Genomic DNA, 24,084 nt, shown 5'->3' with positions numbered 1-24,084 from the left:
AGAACAGTACAGTGCATTTTCATGCACTGTAACTATATTCATTTAAACTGTATGAGCATAGTTTTCGGACTTTACCGCTTAAACAGTAGTTGTACGTTACGCTTCCTGGCTATGGTAAGCCTTAATGATGAGCCATCCGATAGTAAACACAGACGGTGTCAATGAGATAAGGTTAGGATACAGATCGGGATATGTAACCTCCAGCAAAAGCTTTACATCAATTGTTCTTGCGTGTATTATTAGGCTCGGGTAACTGATAACTTCTGTTCATATCTAATCAGTTGAAAATACAAGCTAGACATTTTGTTTTTAACACCAAGTTAACGTTAAGTTCCTGTACCACAAGAAGTATTCTAGAACTAAACATACAGTAGAAGCTTTATTATTGTTTACGAAATTGAAACGGTTCTGAAGCAATCAATTTGGCCTGGTACAGGAGGCAATCAGGCTAGAAAAGATTCATTCTTCTTGTGTTCTCCTGTAAAGAACCAAGGTTATATTCATAACCCTATTCTCTTTCAGTCGAGTTCACTTGGTGCACATAACAAAATCATTTTGCATGAAGGAATAGAAAGCATGGATTTGAACTGGCAGTTTCCAAGCCTACCTTCATGACTTGCAGGCACACCTTCAGTCTATGCAATCGATGCAAACAGGTCAACCTGTGTATGGCTCCATATGCTTGCCACAACCTAAGGGTAAAGGCGCCACTCTGACTGGTGCGGGTGGTATCTGGACAGCTGGTTCACACTGGTGTTTTACGTACCAGGCTAATGTTTTGCACGTGACAACAGATGCATATATGCCCAAAACCCATAGGTGCCATTGCTTAGGAGAACTTAGGATGTTTTTTTTTCGAAAACCAAAGTGAAAGTACTCGTACTCGGCACCACAGTCATGCAACACAAAGCGTCGGCAGCTCACCTGGCCCAGGGGCACGTCTGAGTCTAGGGAGCTAGTGCTAGTGCATTGTTGTCCATTGTGAGCCGCTTGTGTTTGTCCCATAGGAACCCTTGTGTGTGTTCTCTTTGGAGACTAGATGAATTGCATCACCGCCGACCCGCTGGTCTCCTGTGTCAAAGCCACAGTGCGGTGAGGAGGGAAGACCATGGCTAGAGGCACTGTAAAGCGTGGTGGGAGGTGTGCAGACTGCAGCATGTAGCCTCTCGGCACTGTGCGGGGCAGGATGTGGAGAAAGATGTTGTGCATGCCAGGGCTCCCTGAGCAGCTGAGTGGCATTGCGACATGTGGGCTTATGAAGGGGAAATGCATCTTTTACAAGCTACTACTGGATAGGGCATGGTGTGTGAGAGTTGTCACACTCAGACCAGGGAGGGCCATCTTGCACTGGTGCTGGGGTGGAAGCTGCCTCAGGCTGCGACTGACCAGGGCAGTCAGGAGCGAGGTTGTGCAGAGCTCTTTGACGATGACCTGGAGTGCTGCTGTTGACTCTCCCGAGATCAGGTCTGGGCCTGGTCGACGGCGATGGATGCGGCTGGAGTGCAGCGGGGCGGGGCTCCTCATAGCAGCAGCATGCGCTGGAGTGCGAGAACATGACAAAGACGCGCACACCATGGTGCGGAAGTACAGCATACAGGCATAGCAGCTAGCTAAATAGCTAAACATTGTTGCTATGGGAATGTTACACAGCTTCTCTACTTGACCCCCAATATAAAAAGGTAGAAACACAATGGGTGCCTCCACAGCTTCCTGCTAGGCCCACAATAAGTGGTATAATGTATATTTTGCCAGTCAGTATAGGCAAAATGTACAGAGGACTTTATGATTTTCAGTCGGGATCTATTTTCCTGTACTGACCAGCAGATTATAAATTATCCTTTATATAGACATGCAATCAATACAATTGTATTTATTGATGTTGTTATTTATATAGTGCCATTCATAACTGACATTGTCACAAGGCTGTTTATGGAGCCCAAGGCCTTAATCACAAACACATTTAAGTGAGTGTCTAGCTAGCTCAAAAGGGGGGAAGCCATCTTGCACAGAAATGGGGGAGGGGCAGGAATGTAGGGAGGACAGATAGGGATTCAGATTAAGTACTTAATCTAATATACCCCAGCACCAAACAACAAGGTTGTTATCAGTGAAGCTATGAACCTAAGAACCGTGCCAGTAATGGTATTACTTAGTATCTTAATAGTATAGTGTAGTGTAGTGTAGTGTAGTGTAGTGTTCAAGGTAGTGTAGTATAGTATGTAGTGCAGTGCAGTGCAGTGCAGTTTAGTGTAGTATAGTAAAGTGTAGTTTAGTATAGCCAGAGATGGCAAAAGTACTCACTCTCCGTACTCAAGTAGAAGTACAAATACTTGTGTTATAATCTGGTAAGAGTAAAAGTACTGATTTAACTTCTTTACTCAAGTAAAAGTAACAAAGTACAGGCGTGGAAATTTACTTAAAGTATAAAAGTAAAAGAAGTCCTGTGAATGACATTTTTTATGCAACAGTACCTGGACCACACAAAATGTTACTAGAGTGCAAGAGTGCCAGTCTCTCTTTTTAGAGAGGTAGGATGATGGTAGATGGTAGGCCCACCCAACACTGCACTGCCGAGGGCAGTGTGTGTTCTTTTGGCCTACCATCAAATGCTGGACATCTTTAGAAAGCTAAGATCCTGTAGTTTCTTAGGGAAAAAAAAGCAACTCCTCTGCAGGATAAATGTTGTTTTATTCAGTCATTTGAGCAATATTAGTTTAAGTGTTGCTTTTTCCAGCCTATGTTTTCAATGGTAACCCATTGTCAGTCAATAGTGAAAGTAACTGCATATAACTGTCTTGTCGTTGACTGACACCTTGGTGAAGTTAGTTTCACTTTGCCAATGAGTTCAAATAATAGACGAGTGCAAATGCGTGAAGGCTATGCTAGGTTTTAGTAAAGCATGGTTTAGGAATGACTATTCCATACGGTCTCGCAAGCAGCCTCCTTCAAATGCGCCGTTGAATGCCAAAATACCGATGCATTTATTTGACATATCGCGCTTTGCGCCGTTAAAGGGAATGACAGATGTCATTCTCATTGGTTTAAATGATGTTACGCCCCAAACCCACCCATATGACTGATTAAAAAACCTAGGAACACCTTGTTGCGCCATGCGCTCCACTTTTGATAACGAAACCCCTCCCAATGTTAACTGGACATCCTACTAAATTTGAATAAACTTTTGACGAGTGACGATGCGCTTTAGAATGTCATGATAGGGCCCTAAGTCTCTGAATTACAGAGGAAATGTCATTAGCCTGAAGACGGTATTGCTGAAGTATGAAACAAGTAAAGCTACACCTCAGAGGCATATGCACCAAACAAGTCCAATAAATCTGTGCCAAACATGATCTGATTTTCTTGTCTAACACCCAAGTCTTTCTTTCTGTCCCGACTCCGGTTCCAGCTCCGGTCTGACTCTGGCTCCAGTCCCGACTCCGGCTCCAGTCCCTATGGCAGAGTCGATCGACGTGCCACCTGCAGCCCTGACCGGCTGACTACCGGACCGCCCGCCCACTGGCGCCTTAATGCAGGGGCTTACCTGGGCTTAAGCCCAGGGGCCTCGACCAATGAGGGGCATCCTAATAATAATAATGATAATCAATAATAATAAACGGTGTGTCCGTATTCACGGTGTCATTAGCCTACTCTGGAGCTAGCCTAAATAATTGAGCACATCGTACTGCTCTACAATTACATCCATGCAGAGGCCCCCTTTGTCTTCTCCAATTCTAAAGTGTAACAAAATGTAACAAAACGTAATAAATCCCAACGAGTGTAGAGGAGCTAGAGGAGAGGCTGAAACTGACTGACAAACTCATCATACAGACTCTGGAGATAACGTGGGTAGGATTGAAGCAACGATAAACAAATGACGTGGATTCCTGTAACTGTCCATGAAAACAGAAGGCATAGCAGGTAAATATCGTAGCAAATAGCCTGGAAATGAAACGGCTTTAAAAACATGTATTTCACTTGTCTCATTGGAGTGAACGCAGAACATGGGCTGTGGCGCAAAGAAATTAATTAGTGATCTGCATCTCCGTTCACCAAAAGCTAAGTTTGTGCTAACCCATTCGCACATATAATAGTCTATGTTATGTTTTCTCCATTGTTAACGTGAGATATGTCTCCATGTAGTGTAGTGATAATGCATAAGGTAGCCATGTTCACGTCACATGAGCCAGCTTGTTCTGTAGGCTAAAAGTATTTCTGTCCCTCCCAAACTGCATTAAACTGGTGTGTTAAGTAGACAGAATTTCAAAAAAACTCCTGGGGAACCCTCCGACACGACAAACACATGCACTTTTGAAAAGCTTTTAAACGTCCATATGTGTACCCATCTTTTAACTTAGCCTACAGCCAGTGTTGTAAAAGTTCAACGCTTGTTTTCGTGCAGTAGGCTAGCCTTTTTGATAAGCGATGTCATGGGTAGGCTGACGTAATTCGAGGGCTTTCTGTTCCTGTTTATGTAAAGGTTTTACATAGGCTACACTGCATGTTATTAACCAAAAGCGCACGCTATGTGTCGGGTCAGATCGCGGGCCGGGTATCATTTAATCATAATTAATATTTGCGGTTGGGGGTGGGGGGGGACTTAAAAACATATAGCCCAGGGGCCTCGGGTGGTACTAAGGTGCCCCTGGCCTGAACCTCCGTCCCTGTCCAGCCGTCCGCCTGACTCTCCATCCATCTGGGCAAGTCATGTTTATGGTATTAATACAACACCGATGCACAGAATAATCTTGATTATGCTCTCTGTTTATGTTAAATTCAATTTAATTATCTCCTCCTGGCTCTCCCCTATTCTAAGCAAAAGGGTTTCTCCTTGTAGGCCACACAAACCATAAGAAAACAGCCCAGCAAACACGTAACATTCCAGGAATGTTCCCTAAAACGTTCCCTAAAGGTAACACAAAAATAAACCTCTAAAAGGCATTCTGGGAACGTCCTCTAAATGTATTGTGTTGTGCAGCCTTCAGATAACATTCCCACAACGTCCCCTTACAGCAGTTTTGGGAACGTTCCCTGATGGTTACATTAGGGATAGATTTTTTTTATCAATTAAAGAACATCCCCAGAACATTCCCTAAAGGTATAGTTTTGTCAGGGAACCTTTTGGGAATGTTCCCTGATGGTTATATTAAGGATACATTTTTTGTCCTTTAACTGACGTTCCCAGAACGTTCTCTAAAGGTATAGTTTTGTGCAACTGTCAGGGAACCTTTTGGGAATGTTTCCTGATGGTTATTGGTTCTAACATTACATTTAGCAGACACTTTTTTGACCAAAGTGACTTACATATGTCAACTATATTACAAGGGATTACATTGTCCACTGAGCAACTTGGGGTTAAGTGCCTTGCTCAAGGGCACAACGGTGGAAGCTGGGAATTGAACCAACAACTTTCAGGCTACTGCACGCTAGCCCAGCTTACTACACTACACTATCACCGCCCTACTGGTTATATGAAGGATACATTTTTTATCTATTAAGGAACGTTCCCAGAACCATGTTGAGGTTGCAACACTTAATAATTTAGCTTTTGGCCTATTTGCTTTCCGGCATGCATTGAAAGTCAGTTGCTGTGTTTATTATGATTATGATTTATTATGATTATATCATGATTTTTTTTGTGATCAACTGTTTATTGAGTTATATTTGGGGGGGGGGGGGGGGGGGGCAAGAAGGTTATAGGGGTATGCAACAACAATATTGCCCCCCCCCCCCCCCCCCCCCAAAAAAAAAAAAAAAACACACACACAAACAACTACAGTAAAACAAAAGGCCAATCATTTACACTATTTGTGTGTATTAAATATTATTTTTATTTAAAGAAATGCTGCCAATTTGATGAAGTAGCCTATTGATAAATGGTGCATTGCCACTTTAAAAGAGTAAACGGTTCTCATAACGTCCTTTTGCCAGCTGTTGAAACCTGAATTTCCCCTTGGGGATCAATAAAGTATCTATCTATCTATCTATCTATCAAAGGATAAGGCTGATCCAATTCTAGCCTTGTTTGTTTGCGCCACATTGAGAACACAATATTAAGTTATTACAAGGAGCCCATTGTTAGGATATGGAAACATTTAATGAGTAGTTGCTAGCGTGACATTTCTGTTTGCAGTTTGCCATTAAAAGTGCAGTATGAGCATGGTAGCCACCTAGCTATCTGAATGGAATAGGCTATGTTTCAATCGGCATATGCTTAGCAAACGCTGGTTAGTCTGTTAACATGAAGCCTCCAAGCACAGACATCACACTTTAAATCCTACCTGTTGCATTTCACCATCCACTTATTTAACTGCTGTCGCATTCCTTGACATGCCATCTCCTTTTCTCTCTTTCTTTTTCTAATTTTAGCCGCCGACAGCTTTTTATTGTATCCATTTTTTTTTTCATAGACGGCAACTCACTACTCGTAGGCCTACCTGCTCGCTCAGCGCTCACGGCACCCCCACACTCCCTCTTCTATGTCAAAATTCTATCATGGAATCTTATGAGATAGGGCGCCTATTCTAGCCTGTTAGTCCTCTAAAATGTTATATAACATTGAGTACATTTTGAAATGATTTAGAAACGCATAGTAGTAGCTACAATAGAAAGTACCAAATATATATAATTTTTTTTACCATTGCTTTGGCACCCCCATGGTGCTGCGCCCCTATGTGCCGCATATAGCGCATACCCACTTTTTTGCGCCAATTGATATATGAAAGCATACACATAATCATGTAAAAAAGAAGAGTGAAACCAAAAGATAAAAATGCTAAAAATGATTTTTACAGAAAAAGAGTATTGTTTTGATTTTAAACAATATGGTTGAAACAGTTTAGCCATCTGTTGCTGGTGTTTTGAACAATAACATGACGGGATATGCCCATTGAAAACGGTTTAGTTAGGCTAGATTATCATGAAGAAAGACACCGTAAACGTGAAAGTACTAGGTATAACTCGGCATAAATATCCAGCTGATTATTTAATTATCGCGGTGGAGGACGCAGCTATTGTGAATGGATGATTGCACAATCAGGTGATGGCATGAGGTAAACATAAATGATCACACATAAATAGCATAAATAATGACATTGAATCAATACGCGCATAGTCCCGCCGTACGCTGATATTTCTCCCAAATCAAACCATTCCACAGACATTCCAAGAACCAAATATTCATGGTTCAAATAATGTTTTGCGGACATTCCCGGAATGAGGGAACGTTCAGCGAATGAGCAGCGAACACTCCCACACCCTACAGCAGACGTCCGCGGAACGTTCCACCACATCTGTGGATTAAGCCACATACTGTAGTCAACTCGATGTCAATAAACTAGTCAAGGATGTTTGTTATTGTAATGTAAGCCACCATTGTGTATAATATGCTTGTCACTTGGAGGAGACAAAGCTTTTACTTGTATGGCTCTTTTCCATTCCATTGTATACGCAATTCTATTTGGCCTATAATTTACATTGCGCCTGTACCAGTCGAAATGGCTGTCAGAGGTTCTGATCTAGAGCTGGCCTTCCCACAAATGAAACAATCTCTCCATATTTGAAATTATGTTGTATCAACCCTACTCAGCCTTCTTGGTGCAGATGTGCTCTCACTCTCAACATTTGCAACTTGCTGCTGCTCACTGATATTTGTCTTACTGCAGTATTCACTCTACATGATATGACATTTTTGGAGGAAATATCATCTGTATATGGAGCCAGAGTTTTATGGACATCACCATCTCACTCTCTGCTGAGCAAGGGTAAGTATGCGTTGGAGGCCTTCTACTGTGGGGTTTTGTACATAGGGATCTTTTTTCTTAAGCAGTGTAGGCTCTACTGTCCACTGCTGGTCTGGACAGACAAAAGCTAACAATATTATTTTCCATTATTCAGTAATGACATGACCAAAACAAAATTCAAGTGAATATAAATATTTTAATAAAGGTGTTCCATCCCAATGTTAACCTGATTCAATTGGATCTGTGTTTCATATGAATTGTTTAATACTGGGACATATGAAATGTATCATTATTAAATGTAAATATAGAGCAGCACTTACCTTATGTAACTTACCTTGCAGTAACAATGAATTTGTCAACATTCTTCTCACCACTGATAATGTGATTTGGACTTGAGACTGTATTTTGCCAGTGTTCCGTTTTATTTCATTTTGGACACCTCATACATTGAGTGACAGAACACCCTAATTCGTCATACTATATTTACATATTTGGTATTGTTGGATTCAGTACAACCCCACCTTTCCAACAAGCCATCATATGTGTTTCTATGATAATCCCTGGCAAAGCAGCCACAAAGTAAATGAAAACATTCTGCATAGATATCAATTTTTTGCATGTCCGCTTATTTTAGGTGTATGTTTACATGTCTCTACTCATTCCATACATCAAGATATTCACATCCAGTCTTTTCTAGTAGGTAAAGCAACTTCCTGACTATAAACATGCCAAGTTTCAAAGGTCTCAGAGCTTGTGTAATTGATCTGCACTAATTTATATGCCTTAACTCCAATACGGACAGGCTATATTTTAGTCCTTTTTTGGTTTTGGGGTGTATAACAATATCTGTTAATTTAACAATCTTAGCAGTAAAATATTTTTTGCCAAGAATCCATTTCATATATGGGAGACCTTAGAGATGAGGAAAAACATTGTTGGGTTTAATTCTACCTCCGGTAGGGGTATCTAAAAAATTGGGGCCATTGTCACTAGCCTATATAGTAATGTATGCTATTTACACCCTGGTGCATGAACTAGCTAATTGTTGCAATCCGTTTGCGTCCGTTTGAGACGTTGGTACGTGTGCGCACTCACTCTGCCAAAACACATCATGCAGGAATGGAACCCCGGTCTCCCACGTAGTAAACCATGTCTGTGACCACTGCACTATCTACTTAGTACTTAGCACCACAACTAGAGGGGTGTTTGCAGGTAAACTTAGTTTATAGGCCTGGGGGTCGTTTCTAGAAAAGTTAGCAACAACGTTGCTCAACCACCATGGTACGACGCAATTTGCGACCAAACAACGACACTGTTACACTTGTTTCCAGAAAGCATCGTACCTGTGTCGCAATTCGCTACCTCCGACGTTCGAACACCGTAGTTCCAACAACGTTGTTGATGATGCAGCGATACATATAATTGGTGGAAACAGTGGCAACGTGTAATACCCCACCCCCTAGAAATGTTCTGTCACGGCCTATGTTGACATGTTTCTAATCTAAACCGAGTGATTAATGCTGGCATTGTCATTGCCATCAGCCAAAACCTAAACCTATTGCAAGCATATAAAACAGTTAACTTAAGCAGACCAATATGAGTCATTATTTGTGTTAAATATCTATGTGTTGGAAAAAATATATAGCCTGGACAAATATCTGGGTATCCCATAGGTTATCAACTGTCTCGTGGCTTGACGGCAGCGCGTTGGTGCACTGCGCGCTCGGCCGGAGTTCGCATCCTATCTCTTCTTTTCATCTCTGAGTAAGAGTAGGCCTACGAGACGCAACAATAGGTTTTGACCATACATATTTATGTATAGTTATTCTACATCGAGAGACCATAGGTACAATACATCAGTCAAAAACAATTGAATCTACGTGTCAGTTCTAGTTCACCTGCAGGTAGCGAGAAGCAAGAGGACAATCTCACATCATAAGAAAATCGAACCTACAACGTTGGGATAATAAGTCATCTGCTTTAGCCACTACACCATTTAACACTGCTGTTGTTAGGGACTGTGAAGATTATAATACTAAAAGCAAGGCAATACTTTAATTAACATAAATAGCAAGAATGAGCCAAGTAGGGGAGCAGTGTCTTAATCAAAATTAAGCTACAGGATATATCAATCATTGAGTCACGAGATAAACATCCACTTTGCAAATTTTGGTTAGGCGGTTGTGATTTTTGGTTAGGCGCTCCGGACACCAACAGGAACTACCAAGGAACGACACAAGTGCGACTGCCTAGGGGCAGTAGTTCAAATGACCAAACTTTGCGTCCTTGTTTGCGATTGAGAGTTCGAACTACCCTTTCTAAAAACACCAAATCCAAGAACGATGGAGCGAACTACCAAGGTTGCGACGCAAGTTAGCAAACGATGCTTTCTAGAAACGACCCCCTGAGCGTCATATTCACGAAATGTCTGTAAACTAATAAACTGATGGTTGTATGTGTTCACTGAACGAAGATTATGAAAATAAAACACAACTTTTCAATCTAAAACTTAATTTGAACAGATATTAGTGCCGAAACCTTTCAGAATTTTTTTTTGTGCACGTGAGCAACGTCTTTTTGTTGTTTTGCTATTCGTACCAGGGGTGTAAATAGACACTCCATAAAGATTTAGTTATTTAAAAAAAAAATCTTTATGGAATCAATTTTGAAGTTGAAGTATGATAATAATAATAATAATAAAGATAAATATAGCTGCAAGCAGCAATGAGGGGGCCAAGCAGAATAGGCCGGAGTAACCACGGCGACAAGATAGAACTCAGCAGACACTCGCGATCAACACTTTCAACAAGTGTCACATCAAACATAACTGATTTTGTAGGGCTGAAACAGAGCTGAGTATTGCCACTGCCTCCGCCAGCCAGCCCCCCCACCTAATCACCCCTGCCCGTCCCACCCCGTCCTGCCCCGCCCTTCCACGCACGCATTAGAATGAACTGGATGGAACATGTTGTCATCAGTTTCACATCCAAAAATAAAAGATCACATCAGCAACTACAGATCAAAATGCAATATTGCTAATCGCAGCACCCACTACAGGTCAAAGGTCAACACATTTTTGAGCGTCCTCCTAATGGGGGCATGAATCTATGTAGTAAGTTTGGTTATGATACATGGCAGGGTTGCTGAGATATGAGCTCTCTTCCTGTTTGGCGGCTTCGCCGCAAATTTTGATTGGCTGTTACAGCTGAATGCTTCTGTCAATTGTTCCAGAAAGCAATGCACTGATAAGGCATGGTATGAAGATGGTCTCTGCCAATTTTGGTGAGGATTTGCTGAAATTTGTGGCCTGTGAAAACTTGTATGTGTTTTTGATTAAATCCAATATGGCGGCCGAATCAATTATGATGACATCACAAGTTGGCTTGGGTCGGCCTAAGAACCTCCAACAGTATTAGCAGACACCACTAGTGCGTTTTAATTCTAAGCACAACTGCTGCTACAACTGATGTTTCTTAATTACAGCGCCCCCTAGAGGTCAAAGGTCACCAGATTTCTTGAGCGTCCCCCTGATTGGGTCCTGAGACCATGGACTAAGTTTGGTTATGATAGATGAATGGGTTGCTGAAATATGAGCTCACTTCCTGTTTGGCGGCTTCGCATCAAATTTCGATTGGCTATTATGGCCAAATGGTTTTAGTTTGAAAGACAAAAAGCAATGCATTTGTGAGACATGCTCTAAAGATGATGTGCATCAAGTTTGGAGTCAATCGGACAAAATTTGTGACCTATGAAAACTTTTAAGTGTTTTTGATAAAATTCAATATAGCGGAAAATCCATAATGGCGGAAATTGACATCATAGGGTGCATTGAACTCAGCTTAGTCCAAGGACACCAACAACACCTGGTTTTTGAAAACTCAGAGCGATAGGTCAAAGGTTAGGTGCGTGAACGCACATCCAACTTGGTGGTGCTAGAGCAGGGGTGGGCAAACTTTTTGGCTCAAGGGCCACATTGGGTTTTGAAAATTGGCCAGCGGGCCGCACAACAACCCCCCCCCCCCCCCCCCCAACGACACACACATTAAAAAATACATGTTTTATAGCCTATAATTTAGTATGAAAAGTATTTGTTTTAAAAGATGAATTGCTTAAAAATACTGCTAATTTTATGCTGTTTAACAAATGTATAAATTGTGCACTGTCGCTTTAAGACAGTCGCTTTAATTCACGTTTCTCAATGATCTTCTGTCTGCTCCGCTATGGCTAGTGCTGTACCTACAGCTGGGCCCTCTCACAGTTTTTAAATGGTCAGTAGTGGGAACTACTGTTGCCTTCATGATTTCCTTTTAAAACTTTCTTATAAGAAGGAGATATCAATTATCAACAATCACAAGCCAGCTGGAACCTGCGGCTCTCTCTCCCTCTCGTGAGTGCAGACGCGTTCCCAATTAAATGGATTGCATAATGTTCACGTTAGATCTGCTGCAAAGGAGATAACTAAGAGTTAACTTAGTTTAACATGATTTTATCTCTATTTAACATGATGTTTTGACATTGACATTGTAAACGTTATCTAAGGAGAGTGAAAAGCAGTTTGCAGTAAAGCTAACCAACGTCGTCTCTATCGCAGGAAAAAAAATAGCGAGCAGCCTGATAACTAAATGAAATGCTCGGCGGGCCGGATGAAAGTGCTTGGCGGGCCGGATCCGGCCCGCGGGCCGCAGTTTGCCCACCTCTGTGCTAGAGTGTATGTGGTGCCGACTTAAAACTTGATGAAATTTATCACAGGACTGTCTCTAATCAGTGTGCCAAACTTCACAACTTTTTAATAGACGGTTTTATGGGCTGCCATAGACTTCCATGGCAGAATAATACACCTCAACAGCTACGGGCAAAAAAAGGTTTTGCTAATTACAGCGCCCCCTAGCGGTCAAAGGTTACCAGATTGGTTGTGTGTTCTCCCAATTAGGTCAGCCCTCAGAGGTCAAAGGTCACAAAATTTCTTCGGCATTCACCTGATGGGGTCATGAGTCCATGTACCAAGTTTGGTTTTGATACATGCAACGATTGCTGAGATATGAGCTCACTTCCTGTTTTCCTGTGTGTTCCTGCCACCAATTTTGATTGGCTGCTACGGGCAAACGCTTCCGTCAATTGTTATGGAAATCAAAGCACTGATAAGGCATGGTCTGAAGATGGTCTGTGCCAATTTTGGTGAGGATCCGATGAAATTTGTGACCTAGGGAAATTTGATAGTGGTTTTGATTAAATCCAATATGGCGGCCAAATCAGTTATGTTGATGTCAGGAATTGCCATCTGTCGACATAAGGATCTTCCACAGTATTACCAGACACCACTAGTACATTGTAATTCTAGGCACAACAGCAGCTACAGTCCAAAAGGCATGTTACTGATTTACAGCGCCCCCTAGAGGTCAAAGGTCACCAAATTTCTAGAGCGTCCTCCTGATGGGTTCCTGTTTGGTGGCTTGGCCGCAAATTTTGATTGGCTGTTATGGGCAAACGTTAATACTTCCGAAGACGAAAAGTGATAACTTTTGTGAGGCTTGGTCTGAAGATGATCTGTGTAAAATTTGGTGGGAATCAGAGAAAAGTATGTGACCCCTGATACATTTTAAGTGTTTTTGATGAAATCCAAAATGGCGGAAAATCCATCATGGCGGAAAATGACGTCATAGGCTGCGTTGAACTCGGCTTGGTCCAAGGATTCCAACGATACCTGACTTTTGAAAATCGGACCTACGGGTCAAAAGTTACATGAGTGAACACACTTCCAACTTTGTCCTGTTGGTGGCGCTAGAGGGTTCGAGTTGCCGACATGAAACTTGGTGACATGAATCATGGGACCGTCCCCAATCAGTGTGCCAAATTTCCCAACTTTTTACCATACGGTTCTATGGGCTGCCATAGACTCCCATTGCATATAATAATAATAAATATAACCGCAAGCGGTGATTTACGGGGTCCGAGCAAAACGAACATGAGGTAGCATAGCTTTTTAGTTTTACATATGCTTTGATTGTTTGGGCCCAATTGTTCAAAAGAAACGTGATCGGATTTCGGTTATCGGATTTCGGCTATCGGATTGGATCAAATCTTGAAAATGGCTTGTTCAAAGGGAAACAAGGATCCTGAAATTGGATTAGATCACATAATCTATTCTTGGTTTTGATCTGGATAAAACCTTCACTTTGTGTTGTTCAAAACTTTTGAGTTGGATTGGAATAAATTTGATGCATAAAATTAGGATTACCCTGTGCTGTAACGTTATAGTGTGCTAACCTCCACAACCTAATAGTATTCTAACAATACCCTATTCTAGTGTGCTAACCTCCACAACCCAACAGTATTCTAACAGTAGTATTCTAGTGCGCTAATCTCCACAACTCAATAGTATTCTAACAATACTCTATTCTACAGGACTATGCATTTGTCATGGATAAGATGAAGCGTCTGTTAATGGAAGGCAGTGTTTCCCACAGAATTGAATTGTATTTGTGGTGGTAGGTGAAGGGGGGTGGGGGTGGGTTCTGTGTTGGAGTCAATAAGATGAACAACCTATAATTATGCAGTTATACTTGCCTTGCACGACAAGTCCTGTCAAGTAGCTGTAACGTTATAGTGTGCTAACCTCCACAACCCAACAGTATTCTTAACAGTATTCTATTCTAGTATGCTAACCTCCACAACCCAGCTGAAGGAACTGTAGGGGGCGATGTGGGTCGAGGTAGAGTGAGTGTGTGGCGAGCAGGCAGAGCCTCGGTCAGAAGGCTCAATGGTATGAAGTGATGACACGGAGATGGCAGGTTTCGGTGCAACACAAGTGAACTTTATTTGAGTTTCAATTCATCTGTTCTTTTGTTCTTTACTTGTATGTGTGCTGCATCAAAGAGGAAACAAACAAAAAATGGAGTAATCAGTGAAATGGGGTAAATCAGTACAGATCCCAACTCACAAACAAACCAATTGACATTTGAACAATAAACTGAAATCATATGGCTATATAAGGTACAACTAAACAATACTTGACATCCCAAGTCAACCAACATCACCTAATCATCTCACATGGGACTCCAACACACCAAACCAACAAACAAAGACCTTAACTTTACACATGATGGCAGAGCTACTCTACAAACTGATAAACATCACAAAAGTCATAGTGAGGGTCATTAAAGTGATGACTTACGTGAACTCAAAGACGCACACAAAGCAGGACACACTGGAGTGCTGGGTTGAGATGAACAAAAGAGGGAACTGAGGGCGAGCAAACAATTTATCCTGGTCTGAGCCCCTGCTCCGGAGCTACAGGGTTTCCCAGCAGGTAAACTGGGTGTGGTTAGGTTAGATCCTGCAATTTCTCCACAGCACTTTCACCACAAGCCCTCCTTACGCTGACAGACTTTGGAAAGATTTGCAAAGATTTGGAAAAGATTTTTGAAAGACTACAGTCTCAGACCCTCTCACATCTAAAGACAAGTAGTAGAGTTTTAAGTCACAGACTATGATTTTGCAATGACTAGGGATCTTGCAGGGTCACTATTTACAAGACTGCAACACGATTCCTTTAAATTATTACCCATCGTGCAATAGATAAACAGGAACTGAAAATGATAGCCTACTAAACTCAAAGTCGTATTTTCGTGTTTCTGCAGCATTGTTTCATGCGTGACATCCTTAACCGATACAGAGTTGTTCTGTCAAGTGGAAGAGCCGACTAAATATGTATAAGAAATGACAAATATTATAAGAATAACAAATAATTATAGGCTACAGCTGTGTCGGAGTCAATAAGAAAAACAGCCTATAATTATACAGTTACACTACAAGTCCATATTGACAAGTAGCTGTAATGTAATAGTGTGTTAACCTCCACAACCCAACAGCATTCTATTGTAGTATGCTAACATCCACAACCCAACAGTATTCTAACACTAATGCTTCAAGTGGGATTTGAACTCTCAACCTAAGGATCACCAGTACAAGGCATTATCTCACTGAGCCACTGTCAAGCCTACATGTCGGCCAGTCACATTCACATCGTGAAAATGTGTATTGGTAAACACACAACAAGAAAAACTCTAAGCATACATTTGACAATAAAATGAAGGGCTTTCCTAAAAGAGTACACCTGAAAACTTTTTGAAATTCTAGGGCAATAAGACATTTGTAGAGAAGAATACTAATGGATGAAATATAAATATGATAGACTTTATGATGAAGGAAAAATAGTAAACAAAGAAGTTCCCCTGAATGTCATAGAGTGTCTCGGCATTGTGATTCTTGACAACTGATGAGTGTGAATGTTGATTGGCTGATGTCATTCAGGTGCTGTTCAATGGTGTGAATCTTCAATAACCAATAGCATGTGCAGCTTGATCCTGAAGTTCTAATGGGGATTCGAACACTCAACCTAAGAAACACCAGTACAAGGCATTATCCCACTGAGCCACTAACAATCATACACATTGGGCAGTCACATTCAAATGGTGAAAATGTGTGTTGGTAAACACACAAGAAAAACTCCAAGCATACATTTGACAATAAAATGAAGGGCTTTCCTAAAAGAGTACACCTGAAATCTTTTTGAAATTCTGGGGCAATTAGACATTTGTAGAGAAGAACACTAATGGATGAAATATAAATATGATAGACTTAATGATGAAGGAAAAATAATGAACAAAGAAGTTCCCCTAAATGTCAGAGTGTCTCGGCGTTCTGATTCTTGGCAACTAATGACTGTGTATGTTGATTGACTGATGTCATTCAGGTGCTGTTCAATGGTGTGAATCTTCAGTAACCAATAGCATGTGCAGCTTGATCCTGAAGTTCTAATGGGGATTCGAACACTCAACCTAAGAAACACCAGTACAAGGCATTATCCCACTGAGCCACTAACAATCATACACATTGGGCAGTCACATTCACATGTGAAAATGTGTGTTGGTAAACACACAAGAAAAACTCCAAGCATACATTTGACAATAAAATGAAGGGCTTTCCTAAAAGAGTACACCTGAAATCTTTTTGAAATTCTGGGGCAATTAGACATTTGTAGAGAAGAACACTAATGGATGAAATATAAATATGATAGACTTAATGATGAAGGAAAAATAATGAACAAAGAAGTTGCCCTAAATGTCAGAATGTCTCTGCGTTCTGATTCTTGGCAACTAATGACTGTGTATGTTGATTGCCTGATGTCATTCAGGTGCTGTTCAATCTTCAGTAACCAATAGCATGTGCAGCTTGATCCTGAAGTTCTAATGGGGATTCGAACACTCAACCTAAGAAACACCAGTACAAGGCATTATCCCACTGAGCCACTAACAATCATACACATTAGGCAGTCACATTCAAATGGTGAAAATGTGTGTTGGTAAACACACAAGAAAAACTCCAAGCATACATTTGACAATAAAATGAAGGGCTTTCCTAAAAGAGTACACCTGAAATCTTTTTGAAATTCTGGGGCAATTAGACATTTGTAGAGAAGAACACTAATGGATGAAATATAAATATGATAGACTTAACGATGAAGGAAAAATAATGAACAAAGAAGTTGCCCTAAATGTCAGAGTGTCTCGGCGTTCTGATTCTTGGCAACTAATGACTGTGTATGTTGATTGCCTGATGTCATTCAGGTGCTGTTCAATGGTGTGAATCTTCAATAACCAATAGCATGTGCAGCTTGATCCTGAAGTTCTAATGGGGATTTGAACACTCAACCTAAGAAACACCAGTACAAGGCATTATCCCACTGAGCCTCTAACAATCATACACATTGGGCAGTCACATTCAAATGGTGAAAATGTGTGTTGGTAAACACACAAGAAAAACTCCAAGCATACATTTGACAATAAAATGAAGGGCTTTCCTAAAAGAGTACACCTGAAATCTTTTTGAAATTCTGGGGCAATTAGACATTTGTAGAGAAGAACACTAATGGATGAAATATAAATATGATAGACTTAATGATGAAGGAAAAATAATGAACAAAGAAGTTCCCCTAAATATCAGAGTGTCTCTGCGTTCTGATTCTTGGCAACTAATGACTGTGTATGTTGATTGCCTGATTTCATTCAGGTGCTGTTCAATGGTGTGAATCTTCAATAACCAATAGTATTCGAGCTAGAGCCTAAAGCACTACCAGGGATTCGAACTCTCAACCTAACAAACATCAGCACTAGGCATTATCCCACTGAGCCACTGACAATCCTACATATTTGGCAGTCACATTCACATGGTGAAAAGGTGTGTTGGCAAACACACAACATCAAGAAAATTCCTAGCATACATTTGACAATAGAATTAAGGGCTTTATAAAAAAGAGTACAGATCTGAAAATGTGCACTGTTAATGGTATCCACATAATGATGGTTGTATGGTTGTTCACCAAGGAAAAAAAATTACTCATATAGGAATATAGGTGATATAGGAGAAATGGGCTGAGTGGTCGAACTTTATTGGTCTATATCTCTGAAATGGAAAAACATATCCAAATTATTTTGATAACTTTTGTGAGGCTTTGTCTAAACATTGTCTGTGAGAATTTTGGTGAAGATTTGATAATTTTTGAAGAGTGTGAAACTTTTTATAATGTTTGGCTTTTCCATGAAATTGTGTCAAAAATAAACATTTTTAGACCATAAGACCAGGGCCAAAAAGATGCATCTGAGTTTAGAGATTAATATTATGAAAGAATTTTGAGTCTAGGTCAATCTGGTAAGGAGAAATTAGCATAATTAACTTTTTTTTCCAACAGCGCCACCTTTGGGTGCAGTACCCCAAATTTTGGGTTATGGGCAGAGGGGGCTACTGGTAACCATACCTGAAAATTTGAAGAGTTTTGGAGTTACGGTTTAGGCAGCAGTATGACTTTTACAGAATTTTGGCCAAAAATGAACGGTACAGAAACAATAGGGGTCCTGCAGCTACGCTGCTCGGACCCCTAATAATAGGAAAACGTAGAAACACAATGAGGTCCTCGCAGCTTCGCTGCTTGGCCCCCAATAATAAAATAACCTTTCGCCAATGACAATGCTTTATATTTTTGGACCCAATTTACCCAAAAATATAAATTTTTAGACCCAATTTACCCACAAAACATTAACTAAATGACTTCTACATGCCATATTATTGACTGTCTCCGACTACAGATTTGTGCATTTAATGGCGGCCTTACATTGTGCGATTTTGGTCTGTTTTTACAGTCAGCGACTAAATTTCCAAAGTCGGACAGAAATCATGGGAGCTGTACTGGAATCGCGGCGCGCTCCCGTCAACTAGATTGTTAAGTGTAAGGTGCCAATCTTAGCGGTTTTAAGTCAGTCGGAGTCAGTCTTTTTCAAGTTTTGCCGTTACGACAATATCAAACATGTTTGATATTATCGCAAGTCTTTCTAGTCGTGGCTCATGCAAATAGTGACGTGAACAATATAAAAACCAATAGTGACCTCTCTCCAACACCAAACAGGAAGGGGCAAAGTAGGCGACAGCTGTAGCAAGGGACCTGATGAAACCCATGAATATGATAATTTGTGATTTCGTTTCTTATACATCTTTAGTCGGCTCTTCCATGTGACAGAACAACTCTATATCGGTTAGGGATGTCACGCATGAAACAATGCTGCAGAAACACGAAAATATGACTGAGTTTAGTAGGCTATCATTTCAGTTCCTGATGATATCTATTGCACGATGGGTAATAATTTAAAGGAATCTAGTTGCAGTCTTGTAAATCGTGACCCTACAAGATCCCTAGTCATTGCAAAATCATAGTCTGTGACTTAAAACTCTATTACTTGTCTAAAGATGTGAGAGGGTCTGAGAATGTAGTCTTTCAAAAATCTTTTCCAAATCTTTGCAAATCTTTCCAAAGTCTGTTAGTGTAAGGAGGGCTTTACTTGATTGTGACATTGTCACAGTCACACCAGGTTCTCCTCAAGCCACATCCACTGCTCACTCTCCTGAAGCTCCCCTCACTCGTTCACACTCCCCAGACTACTAATGACCTGTCTGACCCCTCGAGCCACCTTCACTGGAATTGAGTCTAGCTAAGTTTATCTTTATAATGTGTTTTGGGACTTTTCTGTTAAGTTTACCGATCCTCTGTGTTTTAGACTCTCCTTGGTGTACTGTCTCCTGTAGAACTTCTGTGTGTTACTGGTCTGGGTTCGACAACCCTTTTCCTGGTTTTCATTTGGAACAAAGCTACCTTGTTTGAACTCTACCTCCCTGTCCTGTGTGCCGTAACAGAAGGCCAGACCAGGAGCCTAGATCCTCGTGGATGCCTTTGTGGCCCATTTCAAACAGGTGTTTGACCTTTTTGAGGGAGACTTCCATCCAAACCGAGCTAATCCTGAGGCAGGGACGAAGGTCCATTTCAAAATACACCCTCCTCTTCCGTACCCTTGCCACTGCCAGCGGCTGGAATGAAGCAGGCCTCCTCATTGCATTCCGACAGGGCTTAGAACCCTCTCAATGCCTCCAACTCCCGCAGATTCGCTGCTTCCCTGCCTTCCACGTCCACTCCATAGTAGGTAAGCCCCTAGCCTGCAAGCAGGTGCAATATCAAACAAAGAATCTTGATATGCGGGTGGGAAGCTTTCATGTAATAATAATAATAATAATAATACATTTTATTTATAATGCACTTTTCATCATAGATCTCAAAGTGCTACTGTGGAATCAATCACATTCTTCATACTCGAAGAGTCAACTGCTGAGGTAATCCTGGGGCGCCCATGGTCCAGCATCTACCCACAATCTCCTGGTCTACTGGGGAGATTCTTCAGTGGAGCAAAAACTGTCAAGTTTCCCCACAGCCAACACCCAAACCTCCCGATGAACAGCACATCTATACAGAGTCGTCCGGTCACAGTCCCACCAGCCTACGCCTCCTTCAGTGATGTCCACACAGGGCAGCCCAACTGCCTCCCCATTGACCCTGGGACTGTGCAATAGACCTGCTGCCCAGCCATCCTCTGCCTCGGGGTTAAGGTCTACCCATTGTCCTTGCCGGAACAGGAAGCAATGAAGGCTTATGTTGATGAAGCCCTCAAGCTAGGGTATATCTGGCCCTCCAAGTCTCCAGCTGCTTCTTCATTTTTCTTTGTCGCTAAGAAGGATGGAGGTCTAAGACCGTGTATCGATTACTGTGCCCTCAACAAAATCACTGTCAAATTCCATTAACCCCTGCCACTTGTCCCCACAGCTCTGGAATAGCTGTGTGGAGCTACACTGTTTTCCAAACTTGACCTCCGAAGTGCCTACAACTTGGTGCGCATTCGCCGTGGTGATGAGAGGAAGACAGCCTTCATCACCCCTACTGGTCATTACGAGTATCTAGTGATGCCATATGGGTTGTCGAATTCACCATCAAGTTTTCATGAATGAAATATTCCAAGATTACCTTAATAAATTTGTTATTATCTACATCAATGACATCCTGATCTTTTCCCCGAATCTCAATGACCACATCCAGCACGTCTCCTTGGTCCTGTCTAGATTGTGTGAATTCCAGCTCTTTCTCAAAGCTGAGAAGTGCACCTTCCACCAATCCTCCGTCCAATTCCTGGGTTACAACATCTGCTCCCCAGTAGTCAGCATGGATGACAGGAAGGTCCAGGCTGTACTTTCCTGGACCACTCCACACACCATAAAGGAATTTCAGCACTTTCTGGGCCAACTTTTACCGGAGATTTATACATAACTATAGCCAGATCTCTGCTCCCCTAACTACTCTACTCTGGGGAAAATCAAAGACCCTTTCCTGGAGCTCAGAGGCTTCCCAGGCATTTCGGGAACTCAAGAAGGCCTTCACCTCAGCACCTGTCCTCCGTCACCCCAACCCCAACAAAGAGTTTGACGTTGAGGTCGACGCATCCACCACGGGCGTCGGAGCTGTGCTGTCCCAACACCATGGTAACCCTTCTTGCCTTCATCCGTGCGCCTAGATGATGATGATAGCAGAGTGCAACTATGACATCGGTAACAGAGAGTTGCTTGCCATCAAGCTAGCCCTGGAGGAGTGGCATCACTGGCTGGAGGGAGCCAGTCACTCGTTCTTGGTCTTGACCGATCACAAGAATCTCCAGTACCTCAGCGAAGCAAAATGACTCAACCCTCGCCAAGCCAGGTGGGCCCTTTCCTTTACACGTTTTAACTTTACTATCAGTTACCGACCAGGATCACATAACTGTCGAGTTGATGCCCTGTCTCGCATCTATTACCCTAAGGACAGCCCTGAACAGCCTGAGCCTATCCTACCAGCTGGCGTGGTGGTGAGTCCCAGTGGACCATCGATGATCAGATCGCCTACAGCTACGGAGACCAGAGTTTCCGCTAGAAAAAAATGGTGCCGGTCAAAGTGACCGGCAGAGGTTTCGTTTTCCGGACATTTTGATGATATGTCGGTCAAATATATTATCGCTTCTTAATTAGTCAAATTGAGGAAAACTGGAGACAGGCTATGTAGCTTAAAGAATGACATAATCAAGCCGTATAGAATGCAACATGTTCATTAGCCTAACTTAAACATGCCTAACAAGATCTAGCCAGTATCTTTTCATGGACACCAAGAGTTCGTTCGTTGTTTTAAAAAGGTTACGTTGTTTGTTGCTGCTACCCACGTTATCTCCAGTGGTGATTGTTTAACTTACACAGATGCGCACATACAAGAATGAGCGCTCACACCACTACCCCCTAATGCTATGCCTCTTTATTTGATAACAATAAATTAAGAAATGTTTCCTATTCTGGGAAATGTTTAGTTTCTTTTTCTTTCGGCCGCGGTTCAATGATACCGTTTAATTGTGCCAGAAATTATCCGCGGACCAGTAATCTCCTCGTCGAGGAGGCCCTAACCCTGCAGATCATAGACAGAGAACGCATAGGCCTACTGTATGCTTTGGGTAAAGAACACTTTGCATGTCCAGTGTACACGGAGAATGACAGTGTCTTGGAGTGGCCGCATCCCCCGCAACTCCACTTCCAATGTCACTGATTCCGACAGATACACCCGACACTTTTCAGCACCCGACCATTTGTATTACCAATGTAATTAACATGTATAAGATGGGGCTTCGTGTCTTCAGCTGTGCCCTCGCCTAATCACTTTTAACCGTCATTACCAATTTGCAAATGATGGTGAATGACTACTCATTGTGAAATGTATTTCGTAATATTTTTATTCTAATTATGTTTCCCATTGTAATCGTGTAATTTGTAATGTTTTGCATGGATGTGTGCTGGTGCGCGTTCATGGATAATAGAAGGATAGTGCGTTGTGCACCCACCCATATGACTGTTGATAATGCGCTCTTAAAATAACATATAAACAACTTGCCATGGACTTCTGACCAGGTTTCTCTTGGTCAGTGGCGCAATGCGTTGTGTGCGATAGCGATTTTTAGACAACACACCAGACCACTCCCTAGGTTGTTAATTGCCACACCCCTGGGCGCATTGTTTAAAAACAAGACGTGCAAAATATGAAAATAAACTTCGGACTGGGAAAATAACAGGTTTTTCCGCTATGCGCTAGGTGGAAAATAGCGGCCTTGAAGTCTTACAGGTTTAAGCTCAGCAAATATTTGTCATGTTAACTTTGAAGTGTGTTCTATGACTATAAAAAAGTTTAATGATAAAAACTCGTTCCATTTTTTTTGTGTTTTGTCTACACTTGAAATGTACCCCGAATTATAGAATGACCCATATTATATGAAGAGTTTGGTTCCAAAATGCTCCAAAATGTCCATTTTTAGGTTAGGCTATTTTGTTGTGTATTTCAGGTAATATAAATTAAATCACAGTTGTGGTGTTTTGATTGAGTAAAGATAAATCAAACAACAATACCAACTCTACTACTACTACTCTACTGAAATTACTTGGAAAACAAAATGTAAAAAAAATGGAGGATATAGCGTTTTGGAACCAAGCTCGTCAAATATACAATGTGTGAATATGAATTAACCCAGTGGTAAATGCACAGAGTAGGCCTACACTGCTCAGCTAGGCTATTGCATAGTATATCTGTAGGATAATTGGGTTGATTGCGATTTTCATGTTAACACGCTGCACGGACAAATTACTGTGTCATTTAGAAGTTATTGCTTCCACTCTTTTAATATCATAGGTGCTTGTTTTACATGTCCCTTTTTATGTTTTTTTTATGTTAGTCATTTTATAAAGAACATCCAACAACAGAATCAACTTAGACATTTAGATACATGTTTTTCTTTGTGTTGTAGTGGAATAGGCCTAGGCTACTCCAGCCTACTTATAGGAATTCTCATTATAATGCCAGCTTTGTCGACAAACAACAAACAAATAAAATAGCCTACCTCGTGTGATGGACATT

Source organism: Alosa sapidissima, chromosome 16, assembly GCF_018492685.1.
Source record: "Alosa sapidissima isolate fAloSap1 chromosome 16, fAloSap1.pri, whole genome shotgun sequence".
NCBI lineage: Eukaryota > Metazoa > Chordata > Actinopteri > Clupeiformes > Clupeidae > Alosa > Alosa sapidissima.
The sequence above is the reverse complement of the archived record's forward strand: the minus strand, read 5'-3'. Positions refer to the sequence as shown.